The sequence below is a fragment of the Protopterus annectens genome, chromosome 3.part1 (genome assembly GCF_019279795.1).
Source record: "Protopterus annectens isolate FY-2018-M chromosome 3.part1, PAN1.0, whole genome shotgun sequence".
Classification (NCBI taxonomy): domain Eukaryota; kingdom Metazoa; phylum Chordata; order Ceratodontiformes; family Protopteridae; genus Protopterus; species Protopterus annectens.
The window spans coordinates 1235159426-1235171635 of NC_056732.1; the positions used below are offsets into that span (position 1 = coordinate 1235159426).

Genomic DNA, 12210 nt, shown 5'->3' on the forward strand with positions numbered 1-12210 from the left:
TGCCTTCTGTGTTCAGTGGACTACCATCAATGTGGTAATTCAAGGGAACCAGGTTTTTCCCAAGGGGGATGACACATTTTTTGGCATTGAGCTTAAGGCCATGGTTCTGACACCAGTCGTTGGTCTCAGTGAGGCCTTTCTGTAGGATGTAAACATCACTTAGGGAGTTAATAATGGCTCACAACTTGCAATCGTCTGTGAACTTTGTCAGCCAGAGTCCATTCGTGTTGACCTGGACTTCAGAGAAGTAGATATCAAACAGGTGAGGACCCAGGAGCAACCCTGTGGGACTCCACTCATGACTGGTCTGCAATCTGACTTGGAGTCAGCTTACTTTCACACTGTGGGTTCTGTCTGTGAGCCAGTTTGCAACCCACCTAGTGATATAGGGGTTGACGTTTAGCTTAGTGAGTTTTTCTATGATTCCTGAGTGGGGAATGGTATCAAGGGCCTTGGCCAGATCAAGGTAGACTGTATAAACCACCTTGCCTTCATCCACAGCTCTGGTGACTGACTCAAAGAAGTCGACTAAGTTGAGCAGGCATGATCTACCCTTCATAAAACCAAACTTTGTGGGATCCAGAGTTTGGAGAGTCTGTATACCCTTGTTCTTTAGGTCCATGATGATGCATTCCCTAGCTTTGCATATCAGATTCGTCAGGCTAATGGGGCGATAGTTCCCTGGGTCTGTAGTTATTCCTCCTTTGTGGAGAGGGATGACTGTAGCAGTGGGCCATTTGGTAGGGACAAAGCCTGAGGCACTGAATCTGTGGGCCAGTATATTGGCAATATCTATTGGGTCGGTATAGGAGGTACCATTGTGCAGTAGCTCAGAGCAAATCTGGGTATTGCTGTGGAGATTCTTTACATAACTATAGAAGGCATTGTGGATGTCTTTGTTATCTGCTGCAATTCTGTTTTCATAGCTAGCTTTAGAGGATTTGATTAGGGATCTCAACTTTTTGTTGAGGCTGATAAGGGAGTTTTTCCAGTTTTGGGACTTTACCTTATTTCACATCAGTTTCCTCCTTCTGTTGTAGAGTTTATTTATGGCAGAGGACCACCAGATTGGCTTCCTTTTTTTAAAGGAGAGCATCTTGGTTCTACTGGGTATGGTGAGATCTATGCATTTGTGTACATGTTTGCACAGTGCATTGGTATATGATTCGGTGGTCATGCAACTATTCTCCATTTGCATGGGTGCTGTGAAGTTAGCTACCTCTGTTTTTAGGAGCCCAAAGTTAGCTTTGGAGAAGTTTTTCATGGTGGTTACCTTTGCGGGGGGGGGGGGGGGTGGATTTCCAAGGTGATTCGTTTGTGGTCGGATCTAACCAGGGAGGAGTTGATTATTGGTGTAGATCAGCAGTTGCCCATGTTAGTAATGACCAGGTCGAGGATGTTGCTACCTCTAGTGGGAGTAAGAATGAGCTGGTCTAGGGCATTAGTATTAATCAATTCCAGTAAATGTGAGGGAAGTGTATTGGTACATGAGTATTTTTGAAGTTGCCCAGTATGAGTGTGTTAGGTTGGACCCTAATGTTGTCCAAGGTGCTTAGGAATGTGGAGTTTGAGTCCTGGGACATGGTTGGAGACCTGTAGCAGGCTATGACCTGAATCGGTGTCTTACCCAATGTTAGCTGAATCTCAGATGCATTATGTTGGTTTACCAGTCTAGAGGTGTGCGCATCCTTTATGAATATGGAAACATCACCGCCTTTGGAGCTTCAGTCCAAGTTCTGGGGCTGAGAAGTGTGGAATGAGTTATAGCCAGGTAGTGCAGGGATGCTTTCTGCTGCCTTGAACCAGGTCTCTGTTACAGCACAAATGTCGATATTCTCCATTTTAAGGTGTGTTTCGAGCAAGTACATTTTGAGATTTGGACTTCTAGTGTTGAGCAGCATGACCCTCATATTGCATTTGTTTGTAGCTGTTACGGTGGTAATTTGGTCTTAGCACTTAGTTATTTTCCACAGTTGGTATTCCACAGTGGGTATCCTTTAGGAGATACTTACTGACCAAGGCCCTCCCTTTATGTCGAGGGTGTTGCATCACATATGATAGTACTTTAAATAGGTCAAGATATCAGTTTACCATCAACAGACTGTTGAATTAGTAGAATGGTTTAATAAAACACTGAAATCCATGCTAATAAATGTAGATGGTAAAACCGGGGACCACTTGTTACCCTTCATACTGTTTTCAGCCATCCCTCCTCTGGGCCAGTAATCAAGGAGCCTCAGTAATCACCACTTGCACTGGTGGGGAATGTTCACTTAGAACAAAAATGGATACACACAGTATTTTCAGTTTCAGCTGTCTGCACCAAGCACAGTTTCCTTTAAGAGCACGCAGGGAGCAACATCCATCCTGGGGCTGGGATTTCCTTTCTAGGCCTCAAATAAGACGCCACCTTTCTCTCTGAAGAAACCAGTGCTGTGTGTCCCTGTTCCAAGTAACTGACACACACACACACACACACACACACACACACACACACACACACACACACACACACACACACACACACACACACACACACACACACACACACACACACACACACACACACACACACACACACCTGAAAAAAGTTAGCACAGATTTACCAGATATGCCCCCTGTTCCCAGATTATAAGTTAGATTCACTGCTACTAGCCAGCTACTTTAAGGCTCTTACCAGGGTACCCAGTTACTCTTAGTAAAATGAATACTTATAAAAATGGTAGTGTTAGCTAAGCGACAAGACTTTCAGGAGCATGAAGCCTACAGTGTCACCAAATAAGTGCAACTACTCTCCAAGTTTGAACTATTTTCTAAAAGACCAGCCCCAATAAAATGTATAAATATATTTAATAATAAATAAAGTAGAAAACATGAAAATACTGAATATCTGTTTACAGTAAACACCAGAGTTTCAAGTCACAGGAAATATGAACAATAACACAGATGGAAAGACTCTCAACAGATACAGTAAAACAATACTTTTTGCTAATCTCACTATTTTCCTAACTGACTCAAGAATTACAATTCCCTGCTTGCTTACTAAAATAAGGCAAGATGAAGTGGCTGAGTATGTTGTTGTCAGGTCCAAGATAGAGTGCTGAGTGCCACTATCACATCTCTCAGTAATATCTAAATACAGTTTTAGTGCTGACAATAGAATGACATCACATCTGGTCACCTGATTCTGTGGTTGCCACACTACCCCCTGACTAGAAGCTAAACCAGAATCTAGCACAGATGTGTCACAGTACACACCTAGAATTTTGCAAAGGCATCTAGAGATTGTAAAACAATTCCATTTCTTTCATCCTTATTGTAGAGACTAACCAGCCATTCTCTGGTACCCCAGGGTAGCAGTTAGTTCACCAGTAAGGACAAAAAGAGCAGGATCACAGACCAGGCATTGTATCTCTGGCCTCATTCAGGCCTGTGAGATAAAATCTTTATAACCTAAACCAAGTCATTTAATTTCAAGCTATTTTTTATGGTAAGTTGGAATGAGCTAAGCCCTTCCATTCCAGCATCCTCTGTTAACATATATACATTTCAGCAGTTACCACAATACAGCCTGACATACATGTATATATTTCTTTTCTGCCTAGCAGGGCCCATTTTTGATGCAATCATCTGTACAAATCAGATATACAAATTACATAAAATTCTTTACAAAACTCCAACTAGCTATGCTGGCATATGTTACACATGCAATGCCCTACTCTCTCTCTCTGTGGCTTAGGTGAGACTACCTCACATCATCACACAAGCTTCAGCTGATTTTACTTGTTTGAACTTTTCAAATTCAAAGTCAGAGTAAACCTTATTGTCAAATCACACAAGTGCAAAAACTGAAAATTCCATATTTGCAGACAACATATAGACTATTTTCACAGACATTTACACATGTAACACCTGGCTATTACATCACAGACATACAGGTAGACAGACTAATATGGCACATAATTAGAAACACATTTGAACACATTTTGAACTGAACACTTACTTGCATGAGACTTTAGTATTGCACAGGTACTTGGTTAAGACATTGCATTTATCCTTGCACAGAAAGAGACCTTGAGTATTGCGCTGTGAACATTAGAGTATTGCACTATGGACCTTAGAGCATTGCACTACTGTTAATTTTTGAATTTGCATATATTGCAATGAAAGAAGAGATATTTTACTGCATTTCTACTGCCCTAGATGGCCTATAAGTTACAGTCATGGTGCGTTTTATGTGTCAGGCATCTAATATGACTTCTACTCATTGCTTAAAGAAACTTGGGAAGAAGAAAAGACTCCATTTAAATAAGTGATGCAACACTATGTTAGGTTGTAGGATAAATCAAATCTGATAATAGTCAAAGGAAGGGAGCACATGCAGAGAGCCAAGGGAGTGCAATAACAAATTTATAATAAAATGCCAGACTTTGAGAATTTAACCCAGGTGATCTGGTACTTGTGCTAGTGTTCATTCCCTTTAAGGAAACAGATTTCCTGTTAAATGGAAGGGGCTGTTTAAGGTGACAGAAAGAATAAATGCAGTGAATTGTAAGGTTAGACAGCTGGGAAGGAAAAGGAGCCAATCTTTAACATTAAAGTGCTGAAAACATGCAAAGAAGTAGCTAATTCTGCAGAGATCTAGTTTAGTAGATCAGAATCACTATGCATCAAGCAACTAAACATCTTTGTGAAAACATTGAAGTGCAAAACATGAAAATGATTAAAAATAAAAATATATATTTTATAGGGGAGAGCAAGCCACCCTGCACTCCCCAAACCACTACTAACTATATATACCAACTCTGGACATTGCACTTCAGTAGAGAAAGTACCAATTTTTCTATCCTCGTTGTTCCTGCAATCTCACATAATATATTTGCCATCAATTCCCTGCTTCAACACTGTGCATTTTGCTGTTTCAACGTTTAGCCAGTCAGTATGGTCAGGCAACAAACTGACATAGGCCCAACTGTGCAGAGGGCTTAAAAGTTGAAGTTTGTACAGCAGAGATAGGGAATTATTACCTGTACTGCTGTACAGCTAGATGAGTCCTTGTCAAGGGAAACCTAGCAGGAAGTAATACAGTTTCTCTTAAGAAACAAAGGAGTATTTTTAGAAATTCTTGGGGGAACAAAACTTATAGAACATGTCATAGAAATAACACCTGAAGTGAAGAGTAGATGAAGACCTTGTTAGAGTGCCAGACTGAAAGAAACAATTATTAAGAGAAGCTGTGTTGAGCAATCCAGAAAGGCTGGTTCCTACACCTAATTGAAGTATTAGATGCTGTAACTAGATAGCATTTCAAAATTTGATGGCTATTCCATGCCTATGTTTTTTTTTTTGCATAATTTCGCTTCATGCAGCTGACCATCAATTACTGACTGGATGTCTCCTTATTCACCAGGTCTGCCAAATCTGACTAATCTCCCCCTGGACTAACTCTGACCTATGTTCGGAGACATTTAGATCATGGCACCTCTGACTGTATCATGTTACAGAGAAGTGATTTCCTTAGTTCACATTTCCAAGTACTGGCCAGTGATACTCTGTGAGTGGGACACACAGTGGGGTCAGTGCCACACCACCCTTCAATTTTGCCATTCCCACCCTCAGACCCCATCGCTCATCATCAAGCACGCAAACTTAAGTCAGCTTGAATCATCCACTGCACCACTAGCACAGGCTGATCCCATGCCCAGAATTACTAAGTTGATAGAGAACCTAGGGAAGATCGTTTACGTGATGACACTAGTCTTAATAAAAAGATACTGCCAAATGCCACGCACCCCCCCATCCCACCAAAGAAAAACAGCGTTTTAACTCCTGCTCAACTATTTTAATACTATTTGACTTACATGGAGCCCCAGCTACCTTTCAGAGACTTATTTATTTGACATTTGTTGTCCTGGTTAGGCCAACTACGCTAGTGCCCTTTTTTATCAGAGGCCCACAGAGAAAAACTCCACAGTTTTGACAAAACAATACATGATTAGACATGGTACATTTATGCAAAGACAAGAATAAGTAGGTACATAGTACACAATTGAAAAACTAGATATGTTTTTAGATCTCAAGTTATTTCCAATACTGCAAGCTGCAGTTGACAAGTAGTAATAAGTTTTTAATTTTCAAAGTTAGTCAAGAAAAAAAATGGATAATGGATAAAATATCTGGGTGACATGGCCATTCAGTCAGAAAATTGGAAATTTCACTTCTGATAGTGCAGGTTGTTGCTAGATTCCCTAAGATAGGCAGGCTTGACTGCAACTGCTGAGAATGGTAGATGCAAGTTATATATTGGGATATTGCATAGGAAGAACAGTAGTGAAAATCAAACATAGAAAAAAATCTTAATTTTAATTGAGTCTGGCTCTTCATGGCCTGAAGGACTTCAGCATACTAGCCTTCTCTGTTCTTAACTTCTTGCAGATTAATTTTCATCACTTCACTTCAAGTAATGCTTTTCCAATGAAGTTAATGTAATTGATTGACGAAAGTGGTTAACTTATTTTATTAAATCGGTTGTGGTTTGATTCTGCACCAGTATTTGGATATTAATTTTTTCTGAGTTCTTGTTTCTTAAGACAGCATTTTTTCAAGAAGTGTTTTGAATTTTGTCTGTCTGTCTTAGCCTTTGCCACCCCCTCTTCTTTTGCTTTTGCTCTTTCCCAGTATTCAGTGTCTTCTCTAGAGAATCGTTTCTTTCTTTATATTATGTGGCAAATGTATTTTAATTTTAGTTTTACTTTCAGGCTTCCTTGATTTGATGATCTTGCAGTCCATGGCATTCTCAAATGTTTTCTTCAACAGCAGAATTCAAAAGCGCCAAATTTCTGTGCACAGATTTATTTAAAGTCCAACTCTTACAGCCACGTTGCTACTAGAAAGCCATGGCTATGACTGTATGGACATTTGTCGACAATGTTGTGTTGTTGCTCTTCAAAATCTTAAACAGAGTTGCCATAGCTTTGATTCAAAAAAATAAGTGTCTTTTAATTTCATTGCTGCAGCCACCATCTTCAGAGAGCTTTGAATCCAGGAAAATAAAATCTGCTACTGTCTTTACTTCTTCCACATCCGTATGCAAAGAATAGACAAGACTACATGACATAATTTTTATTTTATTTTTTTTATATTGGCAGCAAGCCAGCTTTACCACTTTCTTCTTTCACCTTCATCAACAGGGTGTTTGGCTGTTCTTAACCTTAAGTCTTCAGTTTAGTAGCTGCATATTTTTGTTAATATTTATCTTAGCAATTTACATTCCAGCAAATGACCTAGCATTTTACATGGTATAGTTAGCTTACAAACTGGATCTATATTAGATCACCGAACGGTGATTGATCGAACTTATGTAAGCGAAAGCTTACAATCTCGAACTGTCACAACAGCGATTTTTTTTCCTAGGGAAAAAAAATCGCTGAGCCAAAACGCATACACACAACACAAGCACACCAAACTAACAACAATCCACACACATACACCTAAAATCTGACACCTAACCCTGCAGTAAAATATACACACACCACTAACTATCCACTTACCTTAAACCAAACCCTAACCGTAAGGTCCGTCACTATCGTACACTCGCCTCACCTGCTCCCTAACTCACCTAACCCTCACGTCCACACAATCGCACACATACCTAACCCACCCTAACACTCACATCCACACAATCGCACACTTACCTGAACCCGACTCGTAACTTTCCACCAGAGCACTGAAAATACCGAAGCAACAGAAACGGACAAAAAAATTCTTTCTCTAGGAAAAAATTCGGGTTTCTGTTGCTTTGATATTTTACACTTTCGCTTACATAAGTTCGATCAATCACCGTTTGCTAAGTGTTCAGTGATCTAATATAGACCCTTACAAATTGATTATATAGGATGACAGTGCATAGTTGTGTCCCACTCCTCTCTCTATCTTTAACCAACCAGTAATTCCATATTTAGTTCTTCTTCTGTTTGTTCTGCAAATAACGTGACTCAGTATCCCCTTTTCCCTAAAAACTCACCACATTTTGTTGTGGTGTACACAGTGAAATGATTTAGAGTACTCAATAAAGCAAAAATAAAAGTTTTTTTTATCTCTCTTGCTGACTGCATTCACTGTTGGATATTGGTGGTTTGATCTCTCATGCTAATGGGTGGCTGTGGTGGTGCAGCGGTTAGCGTTGTCGCCTCACAGCAAGAGGTTCTCTGGTTCTATCCTCGGCTGAGGTGCCTTCTGTGCGGAGTCTGCATGTCCTCCCTGTGGTCGCATGGGTTTCCTCCGGGTACTCCGGTTTCCTCTCTCATCCCACAGACATGCTGTAGGTAAATTGGACACACTAAATTGGCCCAAGGCATGAGTGCGTGCATATGTGTGCCTTCTCTGGAAGGTTGGGTGCCGGTCTGGCAACTCGACACTGTACAACTCCACTGCCAGTCATGAGCAGACAGGTGATCCGCTGTGGCAACCACTAACCAGAAAAGCCGAAAGAAGAAGAAGAAGAAGATCTCTCATGCTAATAGATGCACATAGTTTATCATTCTTGACTTTTAATGCGTACATATCTATCTGGTCTTCCCTTTTGTTGCATTACATGTTCACATGGATTTTGTTTTTAAATCCATTACTTTTGCAACATGCTCTCATATTATTTCTTATTTTTTATGTCTTCTTTTGATTTGTATTTCATCTCACGCACATCCGTTTCTTCAGTGAACTGTGTTCTAATAATTTTATTTGCTCTGCAGTGATCCTTGGCTTCTGATTAGGTCAGGTCTGTTTGTCTTAATAGCATCCCCATTGTTTAATATCTTGTTCCACAAACTGTTTTGTCTGCTATTAGTAAAACATGCAACTCACCACATTTGCAGTTTTTGGCTCTCTGCAGTCTCCATAGGATATTTTGTCCTTGTAAATAAATGAATAAACAGCAGAATATTTTTTAGGGTCTCTTTAATATTGAAGCTTTTGTCCCAAGAGATTCCCTTTTTCAATATATTATTTTTTCAGCCTTTGAAAATAACCAGTCGCAGTAAGGAGGAAACTGTGTATCTAAATCTGAAACATATATTTTTCTCCCAAATTTTCTATAGAAAATGAATTTATGATGCTTGCATTTGTACCATTTTTCATTGAGAATTCTACTCTGTATCTTCCACACAGAGACCATCCTGAAAGCAAATGTGTTTATTCCTTCTGCTGATCTATTGCTTGCTTCCTTTGTGAGTGATTGATGCAAAGTTTTCAAAACAAATTTTCAGTCACAACTGACTACCCATGTAGCCCATCCTCAAAAATCAAAGTAAGCATTTATGCAGGAAGTAAGCAGAGGGCAAGACCCACCCTACACTCCCCTTAAATCTCTTGGTATAAAACCCTGTAGAGGAACCACAGTGCTAACACATGTGCAGTTTTGCCTGCTATAAAATGCGACATAGTTGTGGTCTCTCAATTAGAATGCAGTCAGCTGGTACATTTTCACGTCAGGAAACCCTGTTTCTTCAGTTCTGAGAGTATTTCTTTACTTCTAATACAGTGTCAATATGAGTGATGCCCCAGAGGATATGGTCTTGCCTTAATGAGGTACGTATTCAGACTGAGACTTCAAAAAGAACTGGTAACATCACGACATGCAGATTGCTGTAGCTAGTTCAGTAAAGTTAGTTATATACTCCATGTCTGACATCCACTCCTTATAAATAAAATCAGCAAATCTTCAAGTCTCAATAGTGTTTGTTCCAAAAGCAGAAATACCACATTACTTAGCAGATTGCCATACTCAACAGGTCTCAGTGGGCTTTTGAAATTTTTACATCAGGTGCCTAGAAGTTATTACCATACTATGTAATTATTACATTTAAAAATGCACTTCAAAAATTGCCTCGTTCAAAACACCAGCTGCTAATGAAACAGTCGAGTAGAAACATATAAATACATTAAACAAAGTGCTGTCTTGAGAGAGAATATACTAATGACTACAATTGGCTCACAGTTAATCAAAAGCCACTTAACATTCTGGATGCTGTAGTTACTGAACTTTCTGAAAGTAACATTATAAAGTGGCTTTTAGACTAAACTAATAGTGGTTCTTTATTGCTTTGTTCTTTGTATTCTTTATCTGTTGAGTACAAAGCATTGTATGTTTTGGGCTGGGGGGGTGCATAATTGTTAAGGTGTTTGCCTTACAGGCACAACATGCAAGGTTTGATTCTCAGATGAGATAATTAGCTAGGCGTAAAATGGCAAACAAGGGCAGTTAGCCTAGTACTGACCTATGAGCTCACACGTCAACATGAATGTAGATCTTCTTCTTCTTTCGGCTGCTCCCATTAGGGGTCGCCACAGCAGATCAATTCTTTCCATTTCTTCCTGTCCTCTGCATCTTGCTTTGTCACACCAACCACCTGCATGTCCTCTCTCACCACATCCATAAACCTTATCTTAGGCCTTCCTCTTTTCCTGTTATCTGGCAGCTTCATCCTTAGCATCTTTTTCCCAATATACTCTGCATCCCTCCTCAGCACATGTCCAAACCAACGTAATCTTGCCTCTCTGGCTTAGTTTCCAAACCTTCCAACCTGGGCTGACCCTCTAATATACTTATTCCTAATCCTGTCCATCCTTGTCACACCCAGTGCATATCTTAACATCTTCAACTCTGCCACGTCAAGCTCTGACTCCTGCCTTTTTGTCAATGCTACTGTCTCCAATCCATATAACATAGCTGGTCTCACTACCCTCTTGTAGACCTTCCCTTTCAATCTTACTGGTACTCATCTGTCACAAATCACTCCTGACACTCCTCTCCACCCACTTCATCCTGCCTGTACTCTCTTCTTCACCTCTCTTCCACACTCACCATTACTCTGAACTGTTGATCCCAAGTATTTAAACTCATCCACCTTCGCAACCTCTACTCCTTGCATCTTCACCATTCCTCTATCCTCTCTCTCATTCACACACATATATTCTGTCTTAGTCCTGCTGACCTTCATTCCTCTTCTCTCTAGAACATATCTCCATTTCTCCATGGTCTCCTCCACCTGTTCCCTACTCTCACTACAAATCACAATGTCATCTGCAAACATCATAGTCCACAGGGACTCCTGTCTGATCTCATCTGTCAACCTGTCCATCACCATTGCAAATAAGAAAGGGCTCAGAGCTGATCCTTGATGTAATCCCACCTCCACCTTAAACGCATCTGTCACTCCCACCGCAGACCTCACCGCTGTCGCACTACCCTCATACATATCCTGTACCACTTTTACATACTTCTCTGACACTCCCGACTTCCTCATACAATACCACAACTCCTCTCTAGGCACCCTGTCATATGCTTTCTCTAAATCCACATGATCACATGAATGTAGATGTATATCACATTACTTCCAAACTTCTCCTGTGGTGCTTGTGACTAATACAATGCTGTCTAAATTGTGTAGCTAGATGGGTAGGAGGTTCGATGTCCATCACGTGAAATGTGTGTGTGTGTGTGTGTGTGTGTGTGTGTGTTTGTAACACTTAGTGCTGTTTCCATCTCCCCTGAGAAGAATACATTAAGGAGAAGCAGTGTTGGCATAAGTAAAGTCTTTGCCTCAAATATTTAAGGTACAGAGCTTGATTCTGACCTCTAGATATTGGCTAGGCCGGTAATAGTCTGAAACTGATAGACTAGTATTAACCTATGACCTGCATTACAGTATTCGCACACTTTGATTTCTGTGTCATGTGATATTTATCATGCCATTGTATTAGACCCTGCTGTTTTCTGCCTTGTAAACTATACTGTACTGTGATTTATTGTAATATATATTATATTATTGTAGCATTTTAACAACTGGTTTGACCTGTTTGCCTTGTGCCCAGGTTGTAGCTGAAAAAGTCATGAGCCCATCCTATTGGTAACTAGTTCAATAAATAACAATTAAACTGGATCTTTGGAACTAACATCTAAAGAATTGCTGCATCCTTTCATTTCCTACTGATGCTTCTTGAGTTTTATAGCTGTCTTCTTATTTTATATTTAATACTGCTTAATTGGCATGTTATCAGTGAGTACATTAAATAATATTGTATGTTTTGTACTACCAAGGCTCATTGAATGTGCTATAAATTCAGCCTTGTTCATGAATTGAAATGTGACTGCATGTTGTGTGCAAAATATGGGAATAGCGTAATCTCATTAGCAACTGTGTATATTCTGTTCCA

The 12210-nt window shown here is 40.0% G+C and overlaps 1 protein-coding gene across 1 annotated transcript in view; it reads left to right on the forward strand.

The window, feature by feature from the left end:
- CPT1A (carnitine palmitoyltransferase 1A) overlaps positions 1-12210 on the forward strand; it is an 849468-nt gene that overhangs the window by 751142 nt on the left and 86116 nt on the right. The gene's annotated exons all lie outside the window — the stretch shown is intronic.